Here is an 18,330-nt window from a genome sequence, read left to right on the forward strand (position 1 = left end):
CTCACATACACACATACGAAGAAGAGAAGGACTTTGAAGGGGAAGGGGTGCCCCCTCAATTCCTATTACCAAGAAAGTGAAGGGGAGAGACTTACTCTCGGTCACTGTAGCCTTCCTTCCCCCCCTTTCCCGCCACCATTAAGTTCCTTCCCTCACTCCTTGAAACCAGCGATGCGTGCCGTTTCCATGTTAATTAATGTTAATCCCTGCAGGATGGTCAATGTACCCCCCCAATATCATATCGCCCAATTACTGGTGATGTAACAGAAGGCGCACGCACACACACACACACTCCCACTAAAAACTGCATTTCATACCTACTTAATAAAAAAGGGGTTTTACTGTAAATATGTCAGGAGGTAATGAAACTGACAGAAAAAAGTTTTTTGTTTCAATTGCAGCCCCATGCTCTCCCTGCTTCAGCATGCAATTGACAAGAAACAACCCCCCTTCGCTTCTCCATTAGCAATACTCTGGAGGGAGTAAACATGTAAATTTGGAGGTGGGGCCACAAGAAACCCGATACTAAACCTTTCCAGAAGTATGGTAACTATGTGAATGGAAAACAGCAGAAGGAAGGTAGGAAGTGTGAACCTCAAAAATCCATTGTGATGACAAAGCTGCGTCTTTAATCTGAACATTAGCTCCCATGTGAATGGGGTTGAAGTCACTCTGCCCCCACTTTTCAAAGCAATCTTTAAAGTATTTTTAAAAATCCTTAAAACTAAAGCACTGAGCAATTGTTTTTGCAGAAAATAGAAAACAGTGGACAGCTCACCTGAAATGGAGAAGCAGAAGTTGTACATGTCATATTAGAGCTCATGCTGCAGCAGAAAAACTTGCACACACTGGAAGGTTTGTCAGCTTTGTTATCTTTCAAATACTTCAGTATATTGAGGTTATGGCCAGATGCAAATATACTTACATTTAATTGATTAATTAGTTGATTAATTGATTTGAAGGCAGATGATTAGTCAGCTAAACATTTTTAACTAGTTTAAACCTTGCTTCTCTTTTTCATGTATACACAAATGGTATTGCTATTGCGTTCCACTTGCTTCTAAATATTACAAGTTTTTGTCCCCATAAACTAACAAAGAGTAGCCAGAGTAGGAGGGCAAGGGGGGGAGGGGACCCTTTTGGAGCCAGCAATTGCTTTAGTGCCCCTCACCCAGCAAAGACGACATGGAAACATATAATGGCTAAAAAACAGTGATTAGCCATACAGCCTTTCAAGCTTTGGACCAGTGGTGAGACTTGATATGGCTTTTATCAGGAACTGAAATGCTGCATTACCAAGTAAGCAGTAAATTATGTCTGAAGTAATTAAACAGCACCCAAGCAAAGGACTGGAGGAGAAATTGAATAGGGGGCGGGAATGTGGGTGAATGAGAGAGATTCTGCTTAAGGATTTTGATCAGGCAGTTCGTTATCATCTACCAGAAGGAAAAAGAGATGGCTTCAGCAGTACTTAGCAATTCAAGACTATTAAACTGCCTGCTTCATTTTAAATGAATGAGTCTATATAGCACAACTGTGACAACTTGTACATCACTAAATCTCAAGAGTGCACCAAAAATGAATATTGGTCATTGAATGGTGGTCCGAATATAGTGCTGGGGGAGGCCTGTTTGACTGGCTGAAACTTATGCTGTAGGGTTCTGTCTCATCCTCCTTACTCTAACATCTCCATTAAGCCACTGAGTGAGGTTATCCTGAGGTTTGTGATGAGGGATCATCAGTGCACTGTTTAGATTTTGCATTGTGCTGTTTTTATGGTTTTAAATGTTTTATTGTATTTTTGATTTTTGTGTCGTGAGCCACACTGGGAATTTATTTGAAGCTTCAAATGAAAATCCCTAGAATAAACAAACATTCCCCACTGAGATCAAATGATTGCGCTCTCCATCTCCTTCTACTCAAGTCACAGCCACAATGAAATGCAGGATTCCTTCTTATTCTACCAATCAGGATACAATACCAGCAGTATAGAAACCCCTCCCAGGGTACCTTGTAGTTCAGGTGATTGAGCATACGGCAAGCAGATATATCATTCAAGACTCATGTCATGAAAACATAAATCACACAGGGAACTTTGCTGATGAGAACTATGGTGAAAGAGCAGTTGGCACACGAAGGGAGCAGTTGGTGCATACAGCTTGGCCTCAGTATAAATATAGGAAGAACAGATTGCTAACACTTCTCAGAATACTTTAATGTACTTTGCATCAGGGGTCCAGTCTTATATACCCAACAGGAACCTCCTCTCTGTTCTTTCAACTGGGTATGCAGAGATGACAACACACCTTACACAGGCAAGGAAAGAGAAATTCTGTTTCTCAAAGTTTGGGTGCTTCCAGATGGGGCCTTAATATTGCAACATTTTTTTTTTACTTACTGGATTTTTAATTTTGTTATTTTTGGAGGAAATCTGGATCAAATGGAGGGGAATGCAGGCTGGGATTTGGATGCCAACAATATCATGTGAACACGCTGGGAAAATATGTATGCATGAGCAACATCAATCCCACAAAAACAGCCTTCTGGAAGCAGCCTATGACAACTGCAAATGTGACCCCACCCACAATTAGGAATGGACAAATCTGTCCATTTTGATTTCTCTTTTTTTCACTTTACCAAAGTTACATTCAGTTTGTCATGTTTTCACATCAGTTTGTATTTTTTTAAAAGTCCTCATATCTTTGTATGCAGTTTTTTCTAATATACACATTTTTGCAAGCAATGTTCCCTAATTTGATTTGTGTGCATTTATAGCCCACCCTTTACCATGTGGTTCCATGTAATGCATTTTGGAAGGTTTTTTGTACATTGTTACCTACTTTCTGTCACACTTTTGAGTTGAACAGCTGCATTATAACATCCAAAGAAGTACAAATATTGAAGGATAGCTGCTTTTTGGTTCATGAATTGCTTCAGGATGTGCAATTTAGATTGGTTTACATTAAAATATGAACCACTGAAAACTGTATTAGCTAACCAGTCCTTCCTTCCTCAGCAGGGAGTAGTGGTGTCTCCCAGGAAGGAGACCTTATGCAGGTAACTCACCATTGGTGAATGTCAGGATCACCACTTCACCTGTTGCCACAGTTTCATGGTCTCTTTTGCCTTCAGGATCCAGCCTGGCCACATGGAACAGAAACAAGAGATGGCAAACAGAATTCCATTGCAGCTCCTTACATGGACTGGATGAGTATTGCTGCAATTATCATAGTCTTTCCTGCAATAGGTGGATATTCAACCTTGACAAAAGGGGTGGCAGCAATGGGGGAGGAAGGCTGAGGCAGGAGGATAGAGGTGGTGCTTTGCCGTCATAACATCCTCAGTATCTAGCCAGAAATCATATTGACCATTACTCATTACTGCTGTTGATCATTACTCATTACTGTTTCTGTGTCTCCCTTGGCTCTTCCTTGACAGACCTTCAATGGGAACAGAGACAACCCATGTCCAGCAGCATGCCAACCAAAAATGAGGTTACAGAAAGACCAACTGATTAACAGCACTCAGCAGCAGTGCGAGGAGACGGGAGTCAGCAATAGTAATCCCCTCTACTTCCTGGTACATCTGCCCCCAGCCTCCTTTTGCATCTGCCACATGTTTTATAGGCAGATGCCTGCATTCAGCACACCTGAAAGATTCTGTGGCGCTTCAGCAAAAGTCCTCCTCTCTTGTTTGGAGCAAGGAGGAGGTGTCGTCTGCAGCGGCAGTGGGGAGCATCCAGGGAATGATTTTTTTTAAAAAAAATCATTTCTTTACTGTTTGTGGCACCTCTGGATTACTTCACAGCCCCCCTGGGAATCATGGCCCCCAGGCTGGGAACCACTGGCTTATAACATTGTTTTAAAAAATACAATTAGAAAATCAATCAATATGTTAGTTAAAAAATGCAATAGAATGCAAGCATCAGCAGATTAAAACAGCAACATAATTCAGTTAATCAGTTGCTCTAAATTCCTGGATGAACAGCATGTTTTTTACCTGGCACCTAAAAGCTAATAAGATAGGCACCTGTCAAATGGATTCTGAAAAGGAGTTCCACATATGTGGAGAATCTCTATCTATGTAGCTACCCACCTCACTTCTGAAGCGGAGGGCACTCATTGTTGGGTCACCAACAATGGTCTTTAACAAATTCATATGGGTAGGTTCATATGGGAGCAGTTGGTCCTTCAGGCACCCTCGTCCACAAGGATTTGGGGCTTTATAGGACAAAATTATCCTATAATGAGTATATTTTAATAGTATTTTGAATTCTGCCTGGAATCCTCTTTTAAGTACCAGCAAGATGTGTTCACACCTTCCTGTCCTATTGAAATGTTTTACAGATGCATTCTAACCCCATTAAAGCTTCCATCCAGTTTTCATAGGCAATTATACATATAGCACATTACAGTAATCTAAGACGGATGTTACACAAATAGGCACTGTAGTCAGATTATGTGTTTTCAGGAAAAGCTGAAGCTGGTGTGCCAACCAAAGCTTTCAAATGCACTTTGTGCCATGGACAGCACTTGGGTGTCTGTCTCTAATGCTGGATCTAATAGCACCCTAAACTGTGGACCCAAGCTTTTAGAAAGGAGTGCACCCCCAACCCAGAACAAACCAAATCCTAATTTCTTGGTCAACTATATCAACAACCAAACCACCTCAGTGTCTATTAACTAAATGGGTCTACTCTGAGTAGGACTGGATTTGAATACGACCTTCCGTTTTTGGAGGTGTTGTGTGCTCTGTTATATTTATTTGGTTTTGACTTTATGCTTTTATGTTTTATATCTACATTGCTTTTTATTATAAGCTGCCTAGAGAACGTGGTGTTGTGGACCAACATACAAATAAATACGGTAAATAAATCTACTGATTCCAGACATCTGTTCAGAACATCTACAACCTCACCTGAAGTTGATGGAAAAGACAGATAAAGTTGTGTGTCAGCATACTGATGACACTTTATTTCCAGTCTCCAAACTACCTCCTCCACCAGTTTTATGTAGATGTAAAATGGCATGGGAGATGAAATGGAATCCTATGGATCTTGCAGCCCCCCTTTTGAAATTGACCCACCAGCAAGAAATGGAACCACCAGAATAAGCTGTTTATCCCAGCAACTCAGAAGCATACTATGCTCAATGGTACTGAAAGCTACCATGTCCTGGAGAATCTCACAGTGAAGGTAATCACCTAGGGTGACCAAGACAGTTTTGGTTTCAAAACTAGGTTTGAAGCCAGACTGAACAGTTTCATTCAGTAATGTATAGAATTGAGTAGCATCTACTAGAGCTGTGCACTGGATTCGGCCAAAACCTGAAGCAAATCAGGCTGATTCATAGAATCACAAAATCATAGAATAGTAGAGTTTGGGAGGGGCCTATAAGGCCACTGAGTCCAACCCCCTGCTCAGTACAGGAATCCAAAGCATACCTGATAGGTGGCTTCAGCCCAGTCAGGTCAAGATAGCCCTGGATCGCCCTGGGTTGGGTTGGGCTGCCCAGAGCAATACGGAGCTGTCAGGAGGTAGGGCAGAGTAGGAAGCCTTCAGGGGAACATAGGAAGCTGCTTTATACTGAATCAGACAGTTGGTCAATCTAGCTCAGTATTATCTATGCTGACTAGATGTGGCTCTCCAAGATTTCAGGCAGGAGTCTCTCCCAGCCCTTCCTGGATGTGCCAGGGATTGAACCTGGGACCTTCTGAATGGAAAACAGATGCTGTACCACTGAGCTATGGCCCCTTTACTACTCAGCTGTGGCCTGTCAGCGCATTCCTACAGGGAACAGGTGGAGGAAGCAGTCACCAGCAGGACTGAATCTTCAGTTCATCAGACTATCCTAAGGCCAAAATAACTGATACACATGTAAGCACTAGAGATTAGGCTGTTCCTTGCATTTGTACTACAAAAAGATGGTGCCCACATCTAACTATAAGCACTTTTATGTGTGAAATGATCAGCAAATAAGTCACAATATGCTCCCAAGTGCTCAGAAATACCTCCTTGAGATATCAAATGAAGCAGACCACTCAGAATTGCTCTATTGCCTGGCTTTGTGCATATACAAAGGTGATGAAGATGTAATTACATTACATCTGCTATTACCGCTGTGAAGGACAGACTCTAAAATGTACTGTAGCCCATGTTTGCCTATGTTCATGCAGGGTTTTCTCCACTTGTGCTCCAGTTGTCATCTCAACCATTTCATTGTCCCCAACTGTCCAGTATTCTATGAAGCCAACCAGTCTGCAGCAACTGAAAGACCAATCATCCCAGCCACCCATCTCATCTCTTTATTCCAGTGATTAGGTGTCATATCCTTACTCGAGCCATCAGGAAATCATCTGGATCTATTATCCTTTGAAAGTGTGCCATCCTAATCAGTCTCCTACCCTGCAGAGGTTAGAAATCCCTGAGTGTCTAAATCATACCAGGTAATGGTCTATCCATGGCAAGGACACTCTTGATGCCTTTTCCACTACTAGACGAGTCCACATAACCCCCACCTACTTTTTCTCATCAGAAGGAAAAGCTGCTGGAGGAAAGTTTCCAGGGGAAAGTGACAGGTGAAGCATCCCTTTCTCTCTGCCCATCCCCCCTTTGCTGCTTCTTTTCAGTGGAGACCCAGGAGCCTGGAGTCCCAGTTGTATGTCTATTGTTTCATCATGAAGGTCACCAAGAAAACCTAGAATGGAAATTATTGCCAAGAAAGGCTCCATGGACCTAACATTTATTTCCATTATATATAAAGACATTTTTTCAATATCATACGAGTTTTTGAAAAATCCTTCTTTGCGGATAAAGACAGAACCTCATAAGGAGATCTTGAAACTCAGCAGCATGTTTTGGAATATGGTATTCAATTACCAGCATAATTAATTGTCTTGGAAAGAAAACAATTTGCTAGTTAATTTGCTGAAATAACGAACTATAAAAGCAGTGAAGGTGGTAGTTCAGCAAATATGAGTAAATCATCTTCTTGCTCTGACTACTGTTCACTAGCAAACGGAGATAAGTGTTAATGAAAGAAGTCTCTAGGGGTGTGCATTCGTTTGAGACAAATGGGGAAATGGGACTAATAGGTCCCTTTTGTTCATTCATCATCCATCACGAGACAAGAACCATAGACACAAATGACTCCTGAATGAGTAGCGATGCTTTCAGCACTGCTTGTGCTTTTCAGTGTTGATTTCCCAGCTAACGGCAGATCAGGCACAACTTGGTCCAATGGAGAAGGGGGTGGATGAAAAAGAAGAGTAGGAGGAAATTGGCATTCAACTCTCCAACTCAGACACATCCTAACGAAAGTTACCATATTTTTTCTCCACACAGGAACCCCAAGCTCTGGCAACTAAAGGGAGGATATGAAGGAAAATAAAACAGAAATGCAACATGGTTCCTTGTTTTATCATTCCGCCATTCTTTTGCTCTTTAGCAACAGAAATAGAAAATGTTTAGTTTTGTGCTTGTCTTTGTGTTGAAAAAATGCAGTTCATCATATCTTACCTTCTGTAATTTCTATATTAATTTGTAAGAATATATAAAGCACCTAAATGCAATTCCTTATCTCTTTCCATTTGCAAATTATTTATTTATTAATTCATAAGAATATATAAAGCATCTACAGTTTTCTATGTACTGTACAAAGGTTAAACAATAACATAGATTCTGGCTTCGGACTTAGATGTGTATCCATCATTTAATTTCTTTAAAGCAGGATCCAAAGTTTGCCCTGGATATTTGTAGCATCCTTGTTGCCTAGCCTAACATTTAAGCCAGCCACAGCATGACAGCAGCAGGCCCATAGACATCTTAAAAGTTCAGGGGGGGGAGTGCTAAAAAAGTAGGGGGCATTAAAAAATCTGTAATAAATGTAATTTGTTTTGTTTTTTAAAAATTAGGAGGGCCAGAAAAATTTTAGGGGTGCAGGCCCTGATAGTGCCCCCCCCAGCTATGGGCCTGGACAGCAGAGCAGGAAAAGGAAGGAACAGTGTGCAGCAACCTAGGTGCAGTGAGACAAAGTGTGTGGCCTGCCTATGACAAAATGTAAGCTAAAGCCCAAGTGTTTTATTCTCATATATTGAACGTAAGTAAAGGATACACAGGAGTGAGACATCTTGGTACAATTAAAGAGGCACTGTGAAGACTGCAAAACAGAAAGTAGTGACCTAGAGCTCTATAGCATTGGCTCAGTCTGGTTGGCTTGACCTTTTGTGCTCCTAAGGTGTTTGTTTTATTTTAAGGGACTTTATTTCCCATTTTTCCAAGCCGAATAGGAAATTTAACAAGCAAAAGCCAATGCTCAACCCTGTCAGCCTAACACTAGGTCACGATGCCTCATTCCTGTTTGTGCTGAGGCAGCGTGAATTCTTTATCTAATGTAGAGACAGATGTAGTGAAGGGGGGCCTTTCTCACATTTAGCAGTATGGAGCCCAGACTGTCTGCATTCACATGAAGAGGGATTTTGCTGTTGATTCCAATTGGATGCAAAGACATATTGATTGAATTTATGAAGCAACAAGGTGTGATACTCCTAGTCCTACTCCTAGTCATTATGTGCTCACAACTGTATATGCTAAAAAAGAATGCTGAAAATATAAAGGCTACCACCAACAAAATATTTAAATACATTAGTAGCAGGAGACCATCTAGGAAGGAGTTGGATTGTTAGACGACAAGAGAGTCAAAGCTGTGCTAAGGCAGGATAAGGAAATTGCAGAGGAACTGTCTTGAAAGCAGAAGATATAGGGCAGATTGTGGTGACAAGAGACAAAATTCTAGACCTAATAGACAAAATAAAAACTGACAAACGATCAGGTCTGGATGGCATCTACTCAAGAGTTATCAAATAACTCAATGCAAAATTGCTGATCTTGTAACAAAAATATGTAACTTGCCCCTCAAATCACCATCCTTACCTGAGGGCCAGAAAAAGACCAACATAACAACAATTTTTAAAAGGGAGCCTGAAAATTACAGACCAGTTAGCTTAATGTCTGTTCCAGGAAAACTAGCCAAGTATATAGAAGAATAAACCTTGCTGAAATGGAACAGGGTAAGTCCCATCTCACTCATCTATTAGAGTTCTCTGAGAGTGTCAGATAGAGATGATCCAGTTGACATAGTATACTCGGACTTCAGAAAGCTTTTGACACAGTACCCCACCAAACACTACTCTTAAGTAAGCTTGTCAGTCATGGAATGAGAGCAGAGGTCCTTTGGTGGATGAGGAACTCGTTAAGTAACAGGAAGCAGAAAGTACGAATAAAAACAGTTCTCCCAATGGAGGGTTGTAGAAAGTGGACTTCCCAAGGATCGGTATTGGGACCTTAAGTGCTTCTTAACTTATTTATAAACAATCTATAGAGTTAGGGGTGAGCAGTAAGGTGGCCAAGCTTGTTGATGATACTAAATTGTTTGGGGTGGTTAAAAGAAAAAAAGAATTGCGAAAAGCTCAAAGGATCTCTCCAAACTGAGTGAATTGGTGGTAAAATGCCAAATGCAATTCACTGTAAATGAATCTAAAGTGATATATGTTGGGGCAAACAATCTTAATTTCACATATACACTCATGGGGATTGAATTGGTTGTGAAGACCTTGGGGTCATATGAAGATGTTGACCTAGTATGTGACAGCTGTGAAAAAGGCTTAATTCCATGCTAGGGGTCATTAGGTAAGGAATTGAAAAGAATTGAAAAGAAAACTACTGATATCCATCTGGCGGCCCGGGTCGTGGCGTTGGGCCTTGGGCTGCTTTGTTGCGGTGGTTCCGGCTGGAGAGTGGTCGCGGCCTCCGGGCTGCCTTGGCAGCTCCTGCAGGGCGTGCTGTGCTCCGAGGCCACTTCCGGGATTACCATCGTCGCTGTCGCTGTCGCCTGGGTGTCGCTATTGCTGTCGTCATTGCTGCGGGCCGGGCCGAGCGGGCGCTGCCTGTCGGGCGCGAGTGTCGTCGTCGTCGCTGTCGCTGGCGCGGTGGCTCTTGGTGGCTTTGTCTTCTGCCCGCTGCTGTGCCTGGGCTGGGCCTTTGTGGTCGCGGGCGCAGCTGCCGGACCTCTGTTGCGGTCGTTGGCCTGGATGGGGGTACGGTCGTTCGGGAGAGGATGCTAGTATCATCACTGTGCTGCTGTTATCATCTGCTGCTGCCATCTGCTGCCTGCTTCTATCAGCTGCTGCGGTCGCTTGCTGTGTGCTATTGCCATCTGCTACTGTCATCTGTCGCTTGCCTAGGATTTGGTTGTGGACGCTGTTGCTGCGGCTGCTATTGCCTTTGACCTGAGTGTGGACGCCGCCATCATTATTGGCACTTTGTCATTTTAATGTTGTTATGTTGTATGAGTGAGGATTGTGTTGTGTGTATGTTAGTGTGTGTGTGTATGAACTTTTTTGAGTTTTAATATGTGCCTGGGAGAGAGGATTTTATGTGAAGCGGGGAGACTTTCGGGGGGCCCAATTGACGTAGTGACGGGTAATGGGAGGTATGGTGTTGGGAGGAGAACATGCCAGGTAAGGGGAACTCGTCCCAGACAAGTTGTGTCTGTGCCTCGTTCCAGTTCTCCTCATATCCACAGGATTTCGGGTTGTCCTATCAGCCAGCTCTCGGATCTCCAAGTGCTGCTTTTGAATGCCAGATCGGTATATAATAAAACCTCCCTTGTCCATGATATAATTGTGGAGGAGAGTGCCGATCTGGCATATATTACCGAGACCTGGGTGGGGGAGCAGGGAGGAGTTGCTCTTTCCCAGCTTTGCCCACCCGGGTACATGGTACAGCACTGTGGTAGATCTGAGGGCCGGGGAGGGGGGGTTGCCGTGGTCTATAAGAGTTCTTTCCTTCTCACCAGGCACCCTGTCCAGGCGGTGACTGGTCTGGAGTGTCTCCACATTGTGTTGGGTCAGCGAGACAGATTGGGAATTCTGTTGGTGTACCGCCCACCTTGCTGCCCAACAGCTTCCCTAGCTGAGCTGACAGAGATAGTCTTGGAGGTACTGTTGAGATCCCCTAGACTTTTGGTACTGGGGGATTTCAACATCCATGCCGAGGCTGCCTTATCTGGTGCAGCTCAGGACTTCATTGCCGCCATGACAACAATGGGGCTGTCTCAATTTTCTACTGGCCCAACGCATGTGTGGGGACACACTCTTGATTTGATCTTTGCCACTGGACATGAAGATGGTGACCTGCAGGTGGGGTGTTTTTCATCTACCCCATTGTCATGGACAGATCACCGCCTGCTGAGATTTAGGCTTACGGAGACCCTTTCCCTCTGCAAAGGTGGGGGACCTATTAAGTTGGTCCGCTCCCGGAGACTAATGGATCCTCTGGGTTTTCAGAAGGCTCTGGGAGACTTTCCGGCTGATAAGACTAGTGCTCCTGTCGAGGCCCTGGCCGAACTGTGGAATACGGAAATGACCCGGGCTGTTGACACGATCGCTCCCGCACGCCCCCTTCGATGTAGAGCTCATACAGCTCCGTGGTATACCCCGGAGCTGAGTGTGATGAAGCAAGAGAGGAGGAGGCTGGAGTGCAGATGGAGGCGAACTCCAGACGGATGCAATCATGCCTTGGTAAGTGCCTCCACTAGGTTGTATATGGTGGCAGTAAAGGCAGCAAAAAAGTGCTATTTTGCTGCCTCTATTAGATCATCTTTGTGCCGACCTGCAGAGCTCTTTAAAATAGTACAAGGGCTTTTACTTTCTGGCCCTCAGGATACTATAGTATAATCTGAAGTCCGCTGCAACGAGTTTGCGGGGCACTTCCAAAATAAAATCGCATGCATCCGTAGGGATCTTGACTCTAATATTAGGACAGTTGATTCCATTGAGGTACCCAGATCACGGTCTTGTCCTCAATTATTGGATGAGTTTCAGTTGGTGCAGCTTGAGGAAGTTGACAAGGTGCTTGGACTGGTGCGCGCAACCACGTCAGTACTGGACCCTTGCCCCTCCTGTCTAGTAAAAGCTAGCCGGGATGGAACTGCCAGTTGGGCCAAGGAAGTGATCAATGCCTCCTTGAGAGAGGGAGTTGTCCCTCATTGTTTCAAGGAGGCTGTAGTGAGACCTCTCTTGAAGAGGTCTTCCTTGGACCCAGATAACCTGAACAACTATCGACCGGCAGCGAATGTGCCATTTCTGGGCAAGGTCTTGGAACGGGTGGTTGCCAGCCAGCTCCAGGCGCTCTTGGATAAAACCGATTATCTAGATCCGTTTCAATCCGGTTTTAGGCCCGGTTTTGGCACGGAAACAGCCTTGGTCGCCCTGTATGATGACCTGTGTCGGGAGAGGGACAGGGGGAGTGTAACTCTGTTGATTCTCCTTGACCTCTCAGCTGCTTTTGATACCATTGACCATGGTATCCTTCTGGAGAGACTCGCGGAGTTGGGAGTTGGGGGTACTGCCTGGCAGTGGTTCCGCTCCTACTTGGCGGATCATCTCCAGAAGGTAGTGCTTGGGGAACATTGCTTGATACCCTGGACTCTCCATTGTGGAGTCCCTCAGGGATCGGTACTGTCCCCCATGCTTTTTAACATCTACATGAAGCCTCTGGGTGCGGTCATCCGGAGTTTTGGAGTGCGTTGTCATCAGTATGCTGATGACACACAGCTCTATTTCTCCTTTTCATCTTCTTCAGGTGAGGCTGTTGATGTGCTGAACCGTTGCTTGGCCACAATAATGGACTGGATGGGAGCTAATAAACTGAAACTCAATCCAGACAAGACTGAGACACTGTTAGTGAGTGCCTTTTCCGCACAGATGGTGGATGTTCATCCTGTTCTGGATGGGGTTACACTCCCCCTGAAGGAACAGGTTCGTAGTTTGGGGGTTCTTTTCGATCCTTCCTTGTCACTTGAGGCTCAGGTAGCCTCGGTGGCTCGGAATGCGTTCTACCACCTTCGGCTGGTAGCCCAACTATGCCCCTATCTGGACAGTGACGACCTCGCTTCAGTTGTTCATGCTCTGGTGACCTCTAGATTGGACTACTGTAATGCACTCTACGTGGGGCTGCCCTTGAAGACGGTTCGGAAGCTGCAACTAGTGCAAAACGCAGCAGCCAGACTGTTGACGAGGACCACTCGGTCCTCACATATTACACCCATTCTGGCCCGTTTGCACTGGTTGCCGATTTGTTTCCGGGCCAGATTCAAGGTGCTGGTATTGACCTATAAAGCCTTACATGGTGTGGGCCCGCAATACCTGATGGAACGCCTCTCCCGCTATGAACCTACCCGTGCACTTCGTTCATCATCTAAGGCCCTCCTCCGAGTACCGACCTATCGAGAAGATCGGAGGGTAGTGACAAGATCCAGGGCCTTTTCGGTGGTGGCCCCCAAATTGTGGAATAGTCTCCCCGAGGAGATATGCCTGGCGCCTACGTTGATATCCTTTCGGCGCCAGGTTAAAACCTTCCTATTCTCCCAGGCATTTTAATGTATTTTAAATACGTTTTAATGTTTTGGTCTATATATTTGTATTTTATATTTTGTGACTGTTGATTTATTGTATTATTTTATGTTGTACACCGCCCAGGGAGCCTTCGGCTAAGGGCGGTTTATAAATAAAATAAAATAAAATAAATAAAATAAATATCATAATGCCATTATACAAATCTATTGTGTGACCACATTTGCAATACTGTGTACAGTTCTGGTCACTTCAAAAGGGATATTGTAGAGCTGGAAAAGTTTCAAAAAGGACAACCAAAATGATCAAGGGGATAGAAGAACTCCCACAAGAGGTAATGATGGCCACCTACTTGAATGGCTACGCTCTGCCTCCACAGTTGGAGACAGCATGCTTCTGAATACCAATTGGTGGAAATTGCCGGAGAGGAGAGTGCTCATCCGCTCAGGTCCTCTGTGTGGACTTCCCATAGGCATCTTGGAGGCCACTGCAAGAACCGGATGCTGGGTTAGATAGGCCACTGGCCTGGTCCAACAGGCTCTTCTTGTGTTCCTATGCTCCCTGTTTTTATTACTGTCATGAATACCTGTCTTACATGTTTCACAGGTATGACAGCATATATCAACATCTGTGAACTCAAATTCCCCTTTCTAAACTTACATTAAGTTCTGGACATCTCCAACCCAGCACTACCCACCTGTTCTGCAGGTAAACATGTGAGCTCCTCACATACAGTAATGAGTGTGTAGTGTAACCTGTTGCTGTTTTGTGAAGATCTGTGCACAGGTGCACTAATCTAACACGGTCATTAGAAGATGAATAGACACTTGGGTCCTTTACCTAAAACCATGCATGGGGAAACATCACCCAGAACAGAAAAAACAATAGAACACAGCAGCACCTACTCCTGTAGTCCCTTCTTCCCAAATTATATTGGGATGATGAGATAACCGGGTGAACAGTCATACTTACAAATCCAATATGAATCACTGATGGAGTTCTCTTGGACGAAACAGGTGATCTTGACCCATTTCAATCTGGGTTCAGGCCAGGTTATGGGACTGAATTGGCCTTGGTTGCCCTGATGGATGACCTTTACCGGAGGAGGACGGAGGAATGTGACCCTATTACTTGATCTCTCAGGGGCTTTTGAAACCATTGACCATGGTATCCTTCTGGGCCAACTTGGTGAGATGAGTATTGGAGGCACTGTTTTACAGTGGTTCCAATCCTATCTCCAGAGTCATTTTCAGAGAATAGCATTGGGCAATTGTCTTTTGGCTCCCTGGAAGTTGTGCTGTAAGGTGCCACAGGGTACCATCTTGTCCCCCATGCTGTTTAACATGTATATGAAGCCCTTGAGAGTGGTCATCAGGGGTTTGGGGGCAAGGTGTCCGCAGTACACTGATGATACCCAGCTCTATTTCTCTGTAACATCTGAATCGAGAGAGGCCGTGCAAGCTGTGGATCGGTGCCTGGACTCAGTGGTGGGCTGGATGCAGGCCAATAAACTGAATCTAAATCCTAGCAAGATGGAGGTGCTGTGGTTCCTGAATTTGGATAATTGGTCAGTTGCCTGCTTTGGATGGGGTCATACTCCCTCTGAAAGAGCAGGTTCATATTCTGCATCCATCTTTGTCGCTAGACACCCAGGTGACCTCAGTGGCTGGGAGTGCCTTTTACCAGCATTAGCTGGTAAGACAGCTGCAGCTGTTTTTGGACTGGGATAGCCTGATCACTGTTGTCCATGCACTGGTAAGCTCCAGACTGGATTACTGTAATGTGTTCTATGTGGGGCTGCCGTTAAGCTGCAGCTGGTGCAGAATGTGGTGGTGTGACGGCTCACACACTGGGGCAGGGTATCACCAACATGTCATCCTGCTGCTGAAAGAATTGCACTGGCTACCCATTAATTACCAGGCTAAGTTCAAGTTTCTGATTTTGGTGTACAAAGCCCTACACAGCTTAGGACCAGGATATCTGAAAGATCATATTATCCCTTATACACCCAGTCGATCACTGCGCTCCAAAGGTGAGGGCCTCCTGCAGATACCATCTTATCAGGAGGTCTGTTCTGCACAACATAGGAACCGGACCTTTAGTGTAGTGGCACCTACCCTTTAGAATTCCCTCCCCTTAAATATAAGACAGGCACCATCTCTGTTATCTTGTCAGCACCTACTTAAGACCTTCCTCTTTCAATTAGGTTTTTAAGTAGAGAACTTATCCCAGTCTGCGTCTGTGTTGGAATTGCTTTTTAAAACTTTTTAAAAACACGTTTTAAAGATGTTTTGTTTTAATGTTTTTAAAGATGTTTTGTTTTAATATATTTTAAAATCTGTTTTTATATTTTAGAGTGTTTTTAATGTTTTTGTTTGCTGCCTTGGGCTCCTACTGGGAGGAAGGGCAGGACATAAATTTATTATTATTGTTGTTGTTGTTGATGATGATATGATGATAATAATAATAATAAATGTTATCCCCTATTCCAAATATCCTTGTCCAGTTTGAGAAACTAGTGATAAGGGGAAAGCCCCCACTAGGCACAACTTGTTAATGATTATAGCTAAAAAGAATGCAGCAGTCCACCTTTTTTTTGGGATTAGTAAGGGCTGCACTGGCTCTCATATTGCTTCCAGAGTTGCTACAAGGTGCTTCTTGTTTGTGCTGTGGCAGGCCATGGCAGGGCATTTTAAGTGGTGGTGCTGCAGTTAGAAGATGCCCTCCCTAAGGAGATCGATCCAGCTTCTTCACTTTTGAATGTTAGGATATCAATAAAAAAAACTATTCTATTTGTCATATGAAAGTGAAATTTGTTGTTTGCAATTGTTTTATGGATTAATGAAGCAACAGTGTGATTCCCGATTATGTGGTCTCAATTTCTATGTGCTTCTTATATTTATGACTGTTGCTGGTGTTCATGTTTTACTGGTACTTGATTTCAGTTAATATCTTTAGTTTTATTGTGTGTGTTTTAAACCATGTTGCATAGTTAAAGTTTGATTTTTATAAACTAAAAAAGAATATGATAAATATTGGGAGGGAAGAAAGGGAGAAAGGAGGGTGACTTAGCACAGTGATTCCAAACACTATACATTGCACAGAAGGGGTGGTACAAAGATCTAGTAAACGAATACAGGCAAAATGGTGGACAAACATTTAACAACTGTTTAACAAGCCAGTTGTAAATTCTAGCTTTGCTTTATTATTATTATTATTATCTAAAATTTATTAGACGCCTATCTGGCAGGTAAATCCTGTCACTCTAGGCGACGTACAATAAAAATAAAATACATATCGAAATACAAATTACAGCATACTAAAACAAATTACAGCATATAAATAAAACAACATGAAAATCAGAATGAATTATGACAGCCAATCCACATCCTACACTGAATGGCTATAACAGATATCCCCACCAACTTAATCAAAAAGCCAGGTCTTCAGCTGCTTCCGAAAACACAAAAGTGATGGAGCTAGACGAATGGCCACTGGCAGGGTATTCCATAATAGGGGAGCTGCAATGGAAAAGGCTTTGGACCTAGTGCCGGCTAGTTTAGCCACTCTAATTGAAGGAACCAGGAGAGATCTAGCTGCTGAAGATCTGGTACGACTACCTTCTCCAAGAAGAGAAAGTTTGTTCTTCAAGTAAATCGGACCAGCATCAGAAAAAGACTTAAAGGTTATAACCAGTATTTTGAACTTCACCCTTGACACTATTGGGAGCCAATGTAGTTCCCGAAGGATTGGAGTGATATGTTCTCTCCAATGGCAACCCTTAATGAGTCGTGCCGCCACATTCTGGACAAGTTGAAGTTTACGCACAGATCTCAAAGGTAAACCTACGTACAAAGCATTACAATAGTCCAGGCGTTAAGGATTGTTTTATTTTTGTTATTTGTTTGATTATCTAAAACTGAAAACTTTATTATTATATTATAATTTATTAATATATTATTTATTAATACATATCATATTTGTTATGAAACCTAAAACTTTCTTACTCATGTAGGCTTTTTTTGTAGTGTGATCTTTTTTTTGTAGTGTTATCTGTGCTATTGAAAATGCTTTACTGTTTTTATTTATTAAATTTATATCCCATTATTTATTTATTTATTAAATTTATTAGTCACCCATCTAGCTGGTTTACCAGCCACTCTGGGTGACGTACAACATAAAAACATATAATTCACATTAAAACCTTAAAATTCCAACAATAACACTAAAACCTAACCTGTCCCAAAAGCCTGCCTGAAGAGCCAGGTTTTCAAGGTCCGGCGGAAGCTCATCATGGAGGGGGCATGGCGGATGTCATTTGGGAGGGAGTTCCACAGAGTGGGTGCCACGATTGAAAAAGCCCTCTCCCTAGTTCTCACCAGTCTAGCTGTTTTAACTGGTGGGACAGAGAGAAGGCCTTTTGAGGCTGATCTTGTTGGGCGGCAACGTTGATGATGCTGAAGGCGCTCTTCCAGATAGACTGGGCCGAAACCATGCAGGGTTTTAAAGGTCAAAACCAACACCTTGAATTGGGCCCGGAAAGCAACTGGTAACCAGTGCAACTCCTTCAGCACTGGAGTGATGTGGTCTCGCCGGCAGCTACCCTTAATCAGGCGAGCCATCGCATTCTGTACCAGTTGCAGCTTCCGGACCGTTTTCAAGGGTAACCCCATGCAGAGCGCATTACAGTAGTCTAGGCAAGAGGAGACCCGGGCATGTACCACCAATGGGAGCAGATGGTTTGGAAGGTAGGGGTGCAGCCTTCGTATTAGATGGAGTTGATACAACGCTGCCCGGCTCACAGCCAAGACCTGAGCCTTCATGGACAGCTGGGAGTCAAGAATGACCACTAGGCTGCGGACCTGGTCTTTCAGGGGCAATTGTACCCCATTGAGCACCAGGTCAACATCCCCCAACCTT

This window comes from Rhineura floridana, chromosome 9, assembly GCF_030035675.1.
Source record: "Rhineura floridana isolate rRhiFlo1 chromosome 9, rRhiFlo1.hap2, whole genome shotgun sequence".
Taxonomy (NCBI): domain Eukaryota; kingdom Metazoa; phylum Chordata; class Lepidosauria; order Squamata; family Rhineuridae; genus Rhineura; species Rhineura floridana.